Source organism: Taudactylus pleione, unplaced genomic scaffold (assembly GCF_031769625.1).
Source record: "Taudactylus pleione unplaced genomic scaffold, aTauple2 ptg000855l, whole genome shotgun sequence".
NCBI lineage: Eukaryota > Metazoa > Chordata > Amphibia > Anura > Myobatrachidae > Taudactylus > Taudactylus pleione.
This window is the reverse complement of record NW_028285257.1, coordinates 849,708-862,051: the sequence shown is the minus strand read 5'-3', so window position 1 is coordinate 862,051 and position 12,344 is coordinate 849,708.

Below are 12,344 nucleotides of genomic sequence, written 5' to 3'. Positions count from 1 at the left end.
GGGTTAGGTGCTGTAAATAATAGTAAGGGAAGGAAAAGCACATTGGGAAGAGGGCCCTGCTCGTGGAAGCTTACATTCTATACGGTAGGGGCAGACAGACAGGGGTGACACAGATGGATAGACAGTGAGCATGGGACAGAGTGTTAGGATGAGAGATGGAAGGCTTTGATGGAGATGTGCGTCTTGAGAGTCTGTTTGAAGTTTTGTAGAGAGGTGAAGAGTCTGACAGGGAGACGTAGAGAATTCCAGAGGTAGGGAGCAACATGTGCAAAATCTTGGAGGCAGTCATGGGAAGAAGCAATCAGATGATAGGAGAAGCAGCATTCATTAGTGGAGTAAAGAGGGCAGACGGGAGTATGAAGGGAAATTAGGTCAGAGATGTAACTGGGAGAGGATTGGTAATGGCTTTGTAAGTGAGTGTGAGGAGCTTGAATTGGGTTCTGAAAGGGAAGGGCTTGTAGGAGAGGGGAGTCAGATGTAGTATGAAAGGAAAGGGCTTGTAGGAGAGGGGAGGCAGATGTAGTATGAAAGGGAAGGGCTTGTAGGAGAGGGGAGGCAGATGTAGTATGAAAGGAAAAGGCTTGTAGGAGAGGGGAGGCAGATGTAGTATGATAGGGAAGGGCTTGTAGGAGAGGGGAGGCAGATGTGGTATGAAAGGAAAGGGCTTGTAGGAAAGGGGAGGCAGATGTAGTATGAAAGGGAAGGGCTTGTAGGAGAGGGGAGGCAGATGTAGTATGAAAGGGAAGGGCTTGTAGGAGAGGGGAGGCAGATGTAGTATGAAAGGAAAGGGCTTGTAGGAGAGGGGAGGCAGATGTAGTATGAGAGGAAAGGGCTTGTAGGAGAGGGGAGGCAGATGTAGTATGAAAGGAAAGGGCTTGTAGGAGAGGGGAGGCAGATGTAGTATGAAAGGGAAGGGCTTGTAGGAGAGGGGAGGCAGATGTAGTATGAAAGGGAAGGGCTTGTAGGAGAGGGGAGGCAGATGTAGTATATTTGGAGAGGAAGATGAGCTGGGCAGCAGCATTGAGGACAGATTGCAGAGGAGAGAGATAGGAGTTAGGCAGGTCAGATAGGAGGAGGTTAATAATATACTAACAACCCGCATCTCTACCCCATCTCTGTGTTATTGTGCGCTATACACACACCTGACATACACCTGCAGCTAATGCTGTATTTTAGCTGGAAGCATCTTGAGATAATTCTGGAACAACAAATGCATGAAATAAGCTTTTTCTGTGTCCTCTTTATGTACATTCTGCGCACATATGCGGCCAACTATAAATGATCCCCCTACATGTGTAATTGGGCATAAGTAGTAATCACCAGGCCGTGACAAAGTTTGAGGGGGCTACTAAGACCCTCTATTCTGTTTTTTTTGAAAATTCATGGGACTGGTGCAGAACTGAAAGCTAAGATGGGCCCCTGCCCTATATGTACATTCCTTACAAAAACTTTCTTTATGATATACAGCATCTGGAGAACCACAAGTAACACAAGCCCTTTCCAGAGAGTAAATGTGGATTACACACTTGTGCTTGTATTGCAGAGAGTGATTATTCCTTCATTACATTTTCAGGTCTACAATGAAACCGTTCGGGATCTGCTAAGACCGTCCTCTGGATGTCTGAACCTTAGAGAGGATCCCTATGGTAACACCAGGATAGAAGGGATTGCAGAGTTCTTCCCCAGCAGTCCTGAGGAGGTGACTATCATTAGTCTGTGCTACCCTTATGCAGCATCCATGCTCCACCACTAATCATCCCTGTCTATATTATTATTATTATCATCTTTTAGTTATAAGGCACCACAAGGGTTCTGCAGCACTGAACAAGGGGGATACATATGACAATAGGTTATATAAGTACAGACTAATACAAACATGTTTGCTGTCTGTAAAGAACCTATTAATGTGTGAATGAATAAGCAGAGCCCATGACTATGTGGTCGCTGGTGTAGTGACCCTGCTGTATCTATAACACATGGGCAAGTGTAACTTTATGCGTTGTTTTGTGTAACCACAAGAGTGTTGGTCCATCTATATTACTTTCTTTTTCAGGCCATCGCATTACTGACTAAAGGGAATAAGCGCCGCTCTAAGGCAGCCACAGCTGCCAATAAGAACTCATCCCGCTCCCATGCTGTTGTACAAGTCACCGTAAAGCAGATGAGCAGTGATGGAGTGTGCACGGGCCGGCTGTACATGGTAGACCTGGCGGGATCAGAGCGAGCATGCCAGGTATCACTTGTATTTTACATCTCATTATCATTTCTTTGTATTTCCCCTGCAATGCCAAAGGGGTAAATATGGTAAGAGTTTGCTATCCTTCTGCAGTGTTCATGCTTCACCACTAGTCGTCAGGGGGAGTCTGCACTTTGGTGTCACCCCTCGGCGGGTGACACCCGGGTGCGGCCCGCACCCCCCTTGTGACGCCACTAAGTACTCCCTAAAAGAGGTCTTTCTCCCCTTAGAGCGGTGATTCCCAATCTGTTACTGCCCACCACCCCCTTTGTTACATACATTTATGTCAGTGACCCCCACCCACTAAGACCTTACTCTTATCAAAGTATATAAATTATTGACTATAGTAATTTTTTAATTAATAACATAATCTAGTATTAAATTAATGATACTAATAATGGAATTACATATTTTTTAAGTAGCTTGGGGTAAATTACATGCAGTAAGAAAAGCATTTCAGCCAATATCACTAACTAAAACTAAGGTGAAAGGGAGTCACTGTCTTAGGACACAAATGAAGTAAATTGTGTAATTAGTTTTATCATACAATAGTTTATGTGTTTATACCACATCCACACTGTGACTGAAGCCAGATGTGTTCTCATTATCTTTTCTGTTTCTATATCAGACTAAGAACACTGGCCAAACCCTGAGAGAAAGTGGCTATATAAACTGCTCGCTTCTGGCCCTAAGGATCTGCATTATGGCACTACGCAAGAGACCAGGCGGCCATATCAATTATCGGGACAGCAAATTGACCTGGCTGCTAAAGGTATGTTATTACTATGAGATTTCCTACATACATAGGACCATACAACTGTACCTGATGTCAGGAGAGAGAAGGGCCCTGTGTGCAGTCTCCATGCCAGCCTCCCCCTTCTCTTACAGGCACATGCACTAATTATACTCTGACACTGCACTTTCTCTACAGGGCATGTGCAGGACTTTGGAAATATGGCACCCATGTCATTCTCTCTGTGTCTACATTAGTGATTACAGTATAGGTAATGGGTGCAGGGTGTGGACATGTGCACCGTATACCCTGCACCCATTATAGACACACCCCGGGGTGTATTTATAATGGGTACAGGGTGTGTAGTTCAGGGGGGCCTGCACCGCACACCCTGCACCCATATTTTTTTATTTATACTTACCACTCCCACTGAGTAGCGCTACACAAAATGCTTTGAAAATAACCGCTGCTGCCTTTTTCCTGGTGTTTTTTGCATGTGCAGTAGGAAGTCACCAGGAAAATGGCTGTCGCACCATTTTCCCGATGACTTACGCATGCGTAGTAGACTCCGGGCACACCTACTGCTGCTGTCAGTTCACTGATGGCAGCTGATGAGAGAGAAGGGGGCTATGGAGAGAGGAGGGGGTCCATGCTCACTCCGCGTCTGGGGCCCCCTCCTCTTCCCCCGGCTGCTGTCAGAGAACTATCTCTTAATACACCCCTGGATACACCCATGGCTGATGTATAAGTAGCATTAGTCACCTCTTAGATATCTTGTTGGGATACAAGCATTAAGGAATATGAATGTGAGTTATCAAATAGGGCCATGTGGTATAGTGTATGGGGGTGTGGCCACAGCTTATTGTAAATGCTGAGGTCCTGTGTACAGGGAATGTGGCCACAGCATCTATGCCTGAACCCCAGTCATCAGGAATATTGTTCATAAAACATCATTGCTTTGTGTTATCTCAGACAATGGCTGCAATCAACCATGATATTAGTATTTAGTGCAATCATTTGTTTCTCACAAACATAGTATAAAACAATAGTAGTAGATCTATAAGCTGCTCATTACAATGTACAAGGATTACTCAGTGATCTCTCCTATAACCAGAGCTTTATCTATCACAGGGCGCACTGAGTGGCAGGAGCAGAATGGTGATGATCACACACATCAGCCCTGCGGATGCTGCCTATGAAGACTCTCGCAGCACACTCACCTACGGGAGCAAGGCCAAGCACATCAAAACACTGGTGAGCAGCCCCAAGGGGTAACGGCATATTTATCTATGTTACTGGATAAAACTGTGGTTCAATAAAGGATTTATTATTAAATAAAACAAATATTATGAACATTCAAAATCAGTTTTATTAGAAGATTGGTTGGAATGTGATCATTTACTTTCTATTGGAAATTCAGCTACCGATTAAAATATGTTAAAAATATCTACTACAGGCTCAATGAGTCATAAAAGCTACACCTGTGTTATTACATGTCTGTGTGAGGGCATGTAGGTTACCCATCCATAATCTACTGTCTCCCTGTATTCTCTGAGTGTACCGGTGCCCAGTAACTAACTCTCTGCTGTTTACCCTTCTCCTGCAGGTGGAGAGGAACCGTGTTTGTGCCCCCCACAAAATCCCTGAGGCTACAAGAGACGACAAAGTGCAGCTGAAAGACCCTCGTCCTCCAGGTATTTTTGTATCTTATAATGAAAAGATTAAGAGGTCGGTTTATCATAGTTGTGCACTAACAATCTGCATCACCCACTTATCGCAGCAATACAGATTGTAGTTACACCACAAGTTACCATGCTGGGAGGTGGGAGGTATGTTCATATGCTGGTCATTACAGTTACAGATTAGGCAAAGGAATCAACTGACCCAGGAACAATAGGAACAAATAGGGGTTTACACTTCCAAACTATAATCCATTGACTAACTAAAGCAAAACATATACCAGACATAGTAGTAACTGTACTATTTCTATATTCTTTTCTACAGAGCCAGCCCATAAGAACCATAAGGACAAAGCCCCCAGTTCCAGTAACACTGGTCCTATGAGACGCTCTGAGTAAGTACCTTGTGCAGATATTACATGAACAATATGTAACAATGTGATTTAAGGATAGAAATATAAAGTGATGATAATTAGTGTAATTTATAGATAAGAATAGATTGTTATGAAGTATTTTTTTAGCTATTACTATATGTTATACACCATAATATGTAGCTACAGGTAGATTATTATATTATACTAACCTTAGCTATTGTTACATTCTCTTGGAGTCCTTTAGGTGCAAATGTGTTTGTTTTCTCTTTTTAGGGCTTTGCTGCTTAAATTGTCATCTGTGTTCCCAAGAATAGACCTGGTAGTACCTGAGACCATGGTCCCTATGCCAGAGAAACACCTGGCAGTACCTGAGGCTGTGGTCCCTATGCCAGATAAACACCTGGCAGTACCTGAGGCCATGGTCCCTATGCCAGATAAACACCTGGCAATACCTGAGGCTGTGGTCCCTATGCCAGATAAACACCTGGCAGTACCTGAGGCTGTGGTCCCTATGCCAGATAAACACCTGGCAGTACCTGAGGCTGTGGTCCCTATGCCAGATAAACACCTGGCAGTACCTGAGGCCATTGTCCCTATGCCAGAAAAACACCTGGCAGTACCAGAGGCTGTGGTCCCTATGCCAAGAAAACACCTGGCAGTACCTGAGGCTGTGGTCCCTATGCCAAGAAAACACCTGGCAGTACCTGAGGCCATGGTCCTCATGCCAAAAAAACACCTGGCAGAACCTGAGGCCATGGTCCCCATGCTAAAAAAACACCTGGCAGTACCTGAGGCTGTGGTGCATATGCCAAGAAAACACCTGGCAATACCTGAGGTAAGTGCTTTCAGTGTGATTGTGGTTACTTACCTTTTTCTTATGTCCTAGTATTTGTATATCTCTTTGTCATACAATGTAATGCTTATTACACTGACATTTACATCTTATATTACTCCACAAGTGTCACAATTTATACACAATATGAGAAAAATAGGTTTCTTGTAATACAAATGATCTTGCAAAAACATAGGCCCTCATTCAGAGCCGCTCGCTATTTGCGGTCGTTCCTTCTAAAACAAGGGGTGGCTATTCAAATGAACCGTTCGCTAATTGCGGTCTGTTCACGCCTCTAAGTCTGAACGAGCGAGCAAAACTTGCAGTTGTAATTTTGAAAAATACGCCCCCTGGCCGCTCGCATCCTACGTCATGTCTGCTATTTATTAGATTAATCGAGTACATCGAACAGCGTATGAACTGCTCGCTATTATTGTGGCTGGTTTTTTCAACTGCTATTTTGCGAGCAGTTCGGAGTAAAAAAAAACCAAGTGACGTGGTCAATGATGCTGCTGTATTAATTATGCACTCCCTTAAAACGCCCGTTTTGACCTTTAAGCACGCCTGAGATCTAATTAAACACCCCCGTTTTCAAGCACCTTCCCCTGTTACCACCCACATACACCTCCCTCTGTCACTCAAAATAGCAGGCATTCGCTATATAGCAAACAAACGATTTTCGGCCGCACTGACTGGTTCACGCATGCGTATTAAAATCCATACGCATGCGCAGATGTGCGAACATCGGTCAGAACGAACGAGCGGCCGCTTATGAGCGGCTCTGAATCAGGGCCATAGTCCATTATAATTGTAAATTAAATAAAAGTAATTGATGGAGGACAAGTCCATGACCATGATTCAATTCAAAGCAATGATGAGTAGCCACGGGAGGGAGCTCCCAGAGCTATTCCATTCAGCCTGATGTTTGGCCCGACTAAGGATTTCTTCTCGCACCCTCCTAGGGGTGCGAGGAGAAATCCAAAAAAGTGCGCTAACAGCCTCGCAGCCGGAACTTTGGTAGAAGAATGCCAGTTCTCGCGACTAAACACCCATGTTTCCGAATTAACAGCAATTTTCCGAATTAACAACGCGCTGAATTGTATCGCGGCCAATAAGATAAGCTAAATGTATAAAACTAAGAAATGTGAACAAAGGCATGAAAAACCTCCAGATAAAACTAGTAAAACAAATTTATTCTAATTATGTATAATACATGTAGTCATCCATTGTAGTATTATAGAATTAAATACTGAAATTCTATTAGATATTCAGATGCCAATTAAAATATGTTAGAAATATCTACTACAGGCTCAGTCATAAAAGCTACACCTGTGGTATTACATGTCTGTGTGAGGACACGTATGTTACCCATCCATAATCTCCTTTCTCCCTCTGTACTCTGAGTGTGCCGGTGCCCAGTAACTAACTCTCTGCTGTCACCCTTCCTCCTGCAGGTGAAGGCGCACCATCTGAGTCTGGCCCACAAGATCCCTGACGGCGCCAGAAAAATCAATGTTCAACTGAGACTTGTCCACCAGGTATTCTTGTACCATGTAATTAAAAATTGAAGGGATTTGTTTATCATAGTTGTGGACTAACAATCTGCATCACAGCTTATTGCAGCAATACAAATTGTAGTTACCCCACAAGTTACAATGCTGGGGTGGCTGGGAGGTGTGTACATATGCTGGACTTTACAGTTGTACATATTTATCTATGTTACTGGGTATAACTGTGGTAGAACAAGGGATTTAGGGGTATATTTAATAAACTGAATTTTCTCTCTCCATACTTTTCACTTTCTATCGCATTTTCCTACTATATAAAGTTTGCTGCCGGGACAGCTGAAGCGATAATGGGCTGTCCCAGCAAATTGTTACTCACTACACCTCTGTTGGCTCCTTCTGCCGGACGTCGGGGCTCTTGTGCACATGCATATCCTGTAGGTCGTGCATGCGCAGTCCCGTCACTGCTCCGAAAAGGAGCAGTGAAGCCACTCGCAGGGACAACAGGTTTCATATTAGCTGTCACCACGCTGGAGCAATGATGAATTTCTGCGGCAGCCACGGTGTTAGAATGTTAATTATCGGGGTCGTTTGGACCCCAATAATTAACATCATGAATAGGCCCCTGTGTGAGGACACGTAGGTTACCCATCCATAATCCCCTGTCTCCCTGTATTCTCTGAGTGTGCTGGTGCCCAGTAACTAACTCTCTGCTGATTACCCTTCCTCCTGCAGGTGGAGAGAAACCGTGTGTGTGCCCCCAACAAAATCCTTGAGGCTACAAGAGAAGACAAAGTGCAGCTGAAAGACCCTCATCCTCCAGGTATTTTTTTATCTTATAATGAAAAGATTAAGAGGTCGGTTTATCATAGTTGAGGTCTAACAATCTGCATCATCACTTATCCCAGCAACAGATTGTAGTTACATGCTGGGAGGTATGTACATACGCTGGTCATTACAGCTACAGATTAGGCAAAGGAAGCAACTGACCCTGGAACAATAGAAACAAATAGGGGTTTACACTTCTAAACTATATTCCATTGACTAATACCCCTTTTATACCAGACCAAAAACCTGGGTTTTTGCTGGGTCTACCCGGGTCGCAGCTCAGTGTAAAAGGGTCCCTGAAGAATAACCCGGGGTAAGTAACCTGGCAATTCAACCCAGGTAACTACCAGGGTCAGACCCAGAATGGACCTGGCTAATGGTGCAGTGTAAACGGCGCAACCCGTGTTATGCGACCTGGGTCATGCCTAAAATGAGCTGATTGGTGGTTGTGGAGAAGTCACCTCCCACTTTTTATGATCTCACAAGTTAAGCAGGGCAGACCCAGGTTCAGTGTAAACGGGGCTGACCTGAAAGTAACCCAGATCGATGGTGCTGTGTAAACGGTGTCTGACCTGGGTTGGAACCATGTCTCAAAACCTAGGTCGGACCCGGGTATTTGGTGGAAAAGAGGTATTACTGAAGCAAAACATATACCAGACATAGTAGTAACTGTACTATTACTGTATTCTTTTCCATAGAGCCAGCCCATAAGGACCATAAGGACAAAGCACCCAGTTCCAGTAACACTGGTCCTATGAGACACTCTGAGTAAGTACTTTGTGCAGATATCACATGAACAATATGTAACAATGTGATTTATGGATAGAAATTATGAAAATTAGTGTAATTTATAGAAATAAATAGATTGTGATCTATGAAGTATTTTTTTAGATATTACTATATAAATGTTAATCATAATACATCATAATATGTAGCTCTGGGTACATTATTATATTAGACTAATCTTGCAAATGCATCTGTTTTCTCTTTTTAGGGCTTTGCTGCATATATCACACCCTGTGGTCCCTATGCCAAAAAAACACCTGGCAGTACCTGAGGCTGTTCTCCCTATGCCAAGAAAACACCTGGCAGTACCTGAGGCTGTTCTCCCTAGGCCAAGAAAACACATGGCAGTACCTGAGGCCGTTGTCCCTCGGCCAAGAAAACATCTGGCAGTACCGGAGTACGTTGTCCCTCAGCCAAGAAAACACCTGGTAGTACCTGAGGCCATTGTCCCTCAGCCAAGAAAACACCTGACAATACCTGAGGCCATTGTCCCTAGGCCAAGAAAGCTCCTGGCAATACCTGAGGCCATTGTCCCTAGGCCAAGAAAGCTCCTGGCAGTACCTGAGGCCATTGTCCCTCAGCCAAGAAAACACCTGGCAATACCTGAGGTAAGTGCTCTCAGTGTCATTGTGGTTACTAACCTTTTCCTTATGTCCTAGTATGTAAATATCTCTTTGTCATACAATGTATTGCTTATTACACTGACATTTACATACACAATGCACAATATGAGAAAGGAAAAATAGGTTTCTTGTAATACAAATGATCTTGCAAAAACTGGAAATAGAGTTTGATATCTCACTCAACTGATCATATTGGTGAAACCATGCTGCACTGCAGGTGGGGCAAATTTAAAATGTGCAGAGATATTTAGATTTGGGATGGAGGTGTCCAAACTGACATGTAAATTGTGGCGTAATAATAAAGCTGTGCAGTATTTGTAGGCTACATTCAGAAGCAGCCAGTATTTACCCTGCATGCAAAAAAAATTTATGTATTTACACCCCATGCATTGCAATATGGTTTGTCCAGGTTCACAGTTAAGTGCTATTGCTCACTCTATTCCCAAAGGTGAATCAGACCCTTAGTCCATAATTGTAAATGAAATAAAAATAATTGGTAGTGGACAAGTCCATGGCCACGATTCAATTCAAAGCAATGATTAATAGCCTCTGTATAAACGCCCCTGGCTACACCTGTGGTATTACATGTCTGTGTGAGGACATGTAGGTTACTTATCCATATGCTCCTTTCTCCCTGTGTACTCTGAGTGTGCCAGTGCCCAGTAACTAACTCTCTGCTGTCCTCCCTTTCTCCTGCAGGTGAAGGCGCACCATCTGAGTCTGGCCCACAAGATCCCTGAAGGTGCCAGAGCAATCAATGTTCAGCTGAGACTCGTCCTCCAGGTATTCTTGTACCATGTAATTAAAAGTTTAAGGGGTCTGTTTATCATAGTTGTTGACTAACAATCTGCATCACAGCTTATCGCAGCAATACAAATTGTATTTACCACACAAGTTACCATGCTGGGACAGTTGGGACGAGTGTACATATGCTGGTCTTTACAGCTGTGCAGTATTTAAAAAAAATAAAAATGGCTGCCTTGGGGTATGCTGTTATGGAGTGTTGTATATGGCGTATATGGCATAGGCCTGGCATGCAGATTAGGCAAAGGAAGTGACTGATCTGGGAACAATAGGAACAAATAGAGGTTTATACTTACTAACTATGGAGCTGATTCAGAGCTGCTCACTAGATGCGATCGCTCGCATGATGTGTATGCAGATTGCGTAGGCAGTACTATCCCACAGCAATGCATTAGCACGCCCAATATTTCTTAGAGAGCGATCACATAGTGTATGTAGACACCCACCAGCCTGTCTTAAGACGCCCACTTGTGCACGTCATGTCCAGGAAGTGTATGCAACCATCGGTACATCGGGTAACATCGGATGCGATCGCAGTGCTTGAGGTTGACCATACCCTGCCGCAAGCACTGTGAGCACTTCAGTGTAAAAACAAGCCAGGTGACGTGTACTTTGATGCTTTCTTATAATTATGCACACCTCTAACACGTCATTGAGATGCTCAGGAACGCCTACGTTTGCACTTCCACTCCCCCATTTTTAATGGCCAGCCCGTTACCACCTACAAACGGCTTCTCCTGTCACTCTCTCTGCTGTGCTGTCTATGCGCAGCGAGCGAACACATTGTGAACTTTCGCTAAGGTTTGCGCACACTGCATACACACTGCATACCATCGTCAGCAGCGAGCGTTTGCATCTTAGCGAGCGGGTCTGAATGAGCTCCTATAATCCATTGACTAACTGATGCAAATCATATACCAGCCATAATAGTAACTGTATTATTTCTGTATTCTTTTCCATAGGACCGTACTAGAAGGACAAGCAGCTCAGTTCCAGGGACATTGTTCTTATGAGATGCACGTAAGTACTTTGTGCTGATATCGCATGAACAACATGTAACAATGGGAATTATGGCTAAAAATTTCACATAATGACAAATAGTGTCATTTATAGATAAGAATCGATTATTCTGAAATATTTTTAGCTAGTTATAGTTAAATGTTCATCATATACCATAACAAGGCCGTAACTAGGGTGGTGCGGCTGCTGCCTCTGCACAGAGTGCAACATGCCCTGAGGCAGGAACCTGACACAATCTCTATATGCCACTGGGCACCCACTGCTATGTATTAGTAGCTGTGCACCCGGCTACATTACTGTAGCTGCAGCCCTGCCTGTCACTGTCAGGTTGCTCCGCCTCCTGATCCATCTGCAGGGACGGGAGAGATGTCATGATGTCTCTCCTCAGCTCCAAGAGAAGCTGTTTGTTGGAAGTTGGAACATGGGAGTGCAGGAGAGGGCGGCAGCGGCAGGCAGCGTAACAGGTCCGGCACCAGTATCCTACATAGAAGGGCCCAGTGTGAGTGTCACTTTGACACACTGGACTCCAGTGCACAGTCACAGCAGGTAAATAGGTTACACATATCAAAGTACCCTCATACTGACTACTGACAGTTACACCATTTTAACTATAGCAAAAGCTAATAAAACAAATATATAGTATGTATGCAGCAGTTTCAGGGACTCACTGGAACCTCATATATTATACTATATTACTTTACACCATGGGGATATATTTCATCTACACAACAGATTTCATGTCAGTAATATAATGTAAGGACACTACTGCCAGCCTCTACTATTAGGAAATGGTGTCCTACAGAGAATAATATATTGTGTTCTTCCATCTATGAGCCTAATTCACTACAGATCGCAATACTGCGTACACACGCAGTTCAACTGCGATAACAAGATAATCTACCGCGATCACAATGCAAACTCAGC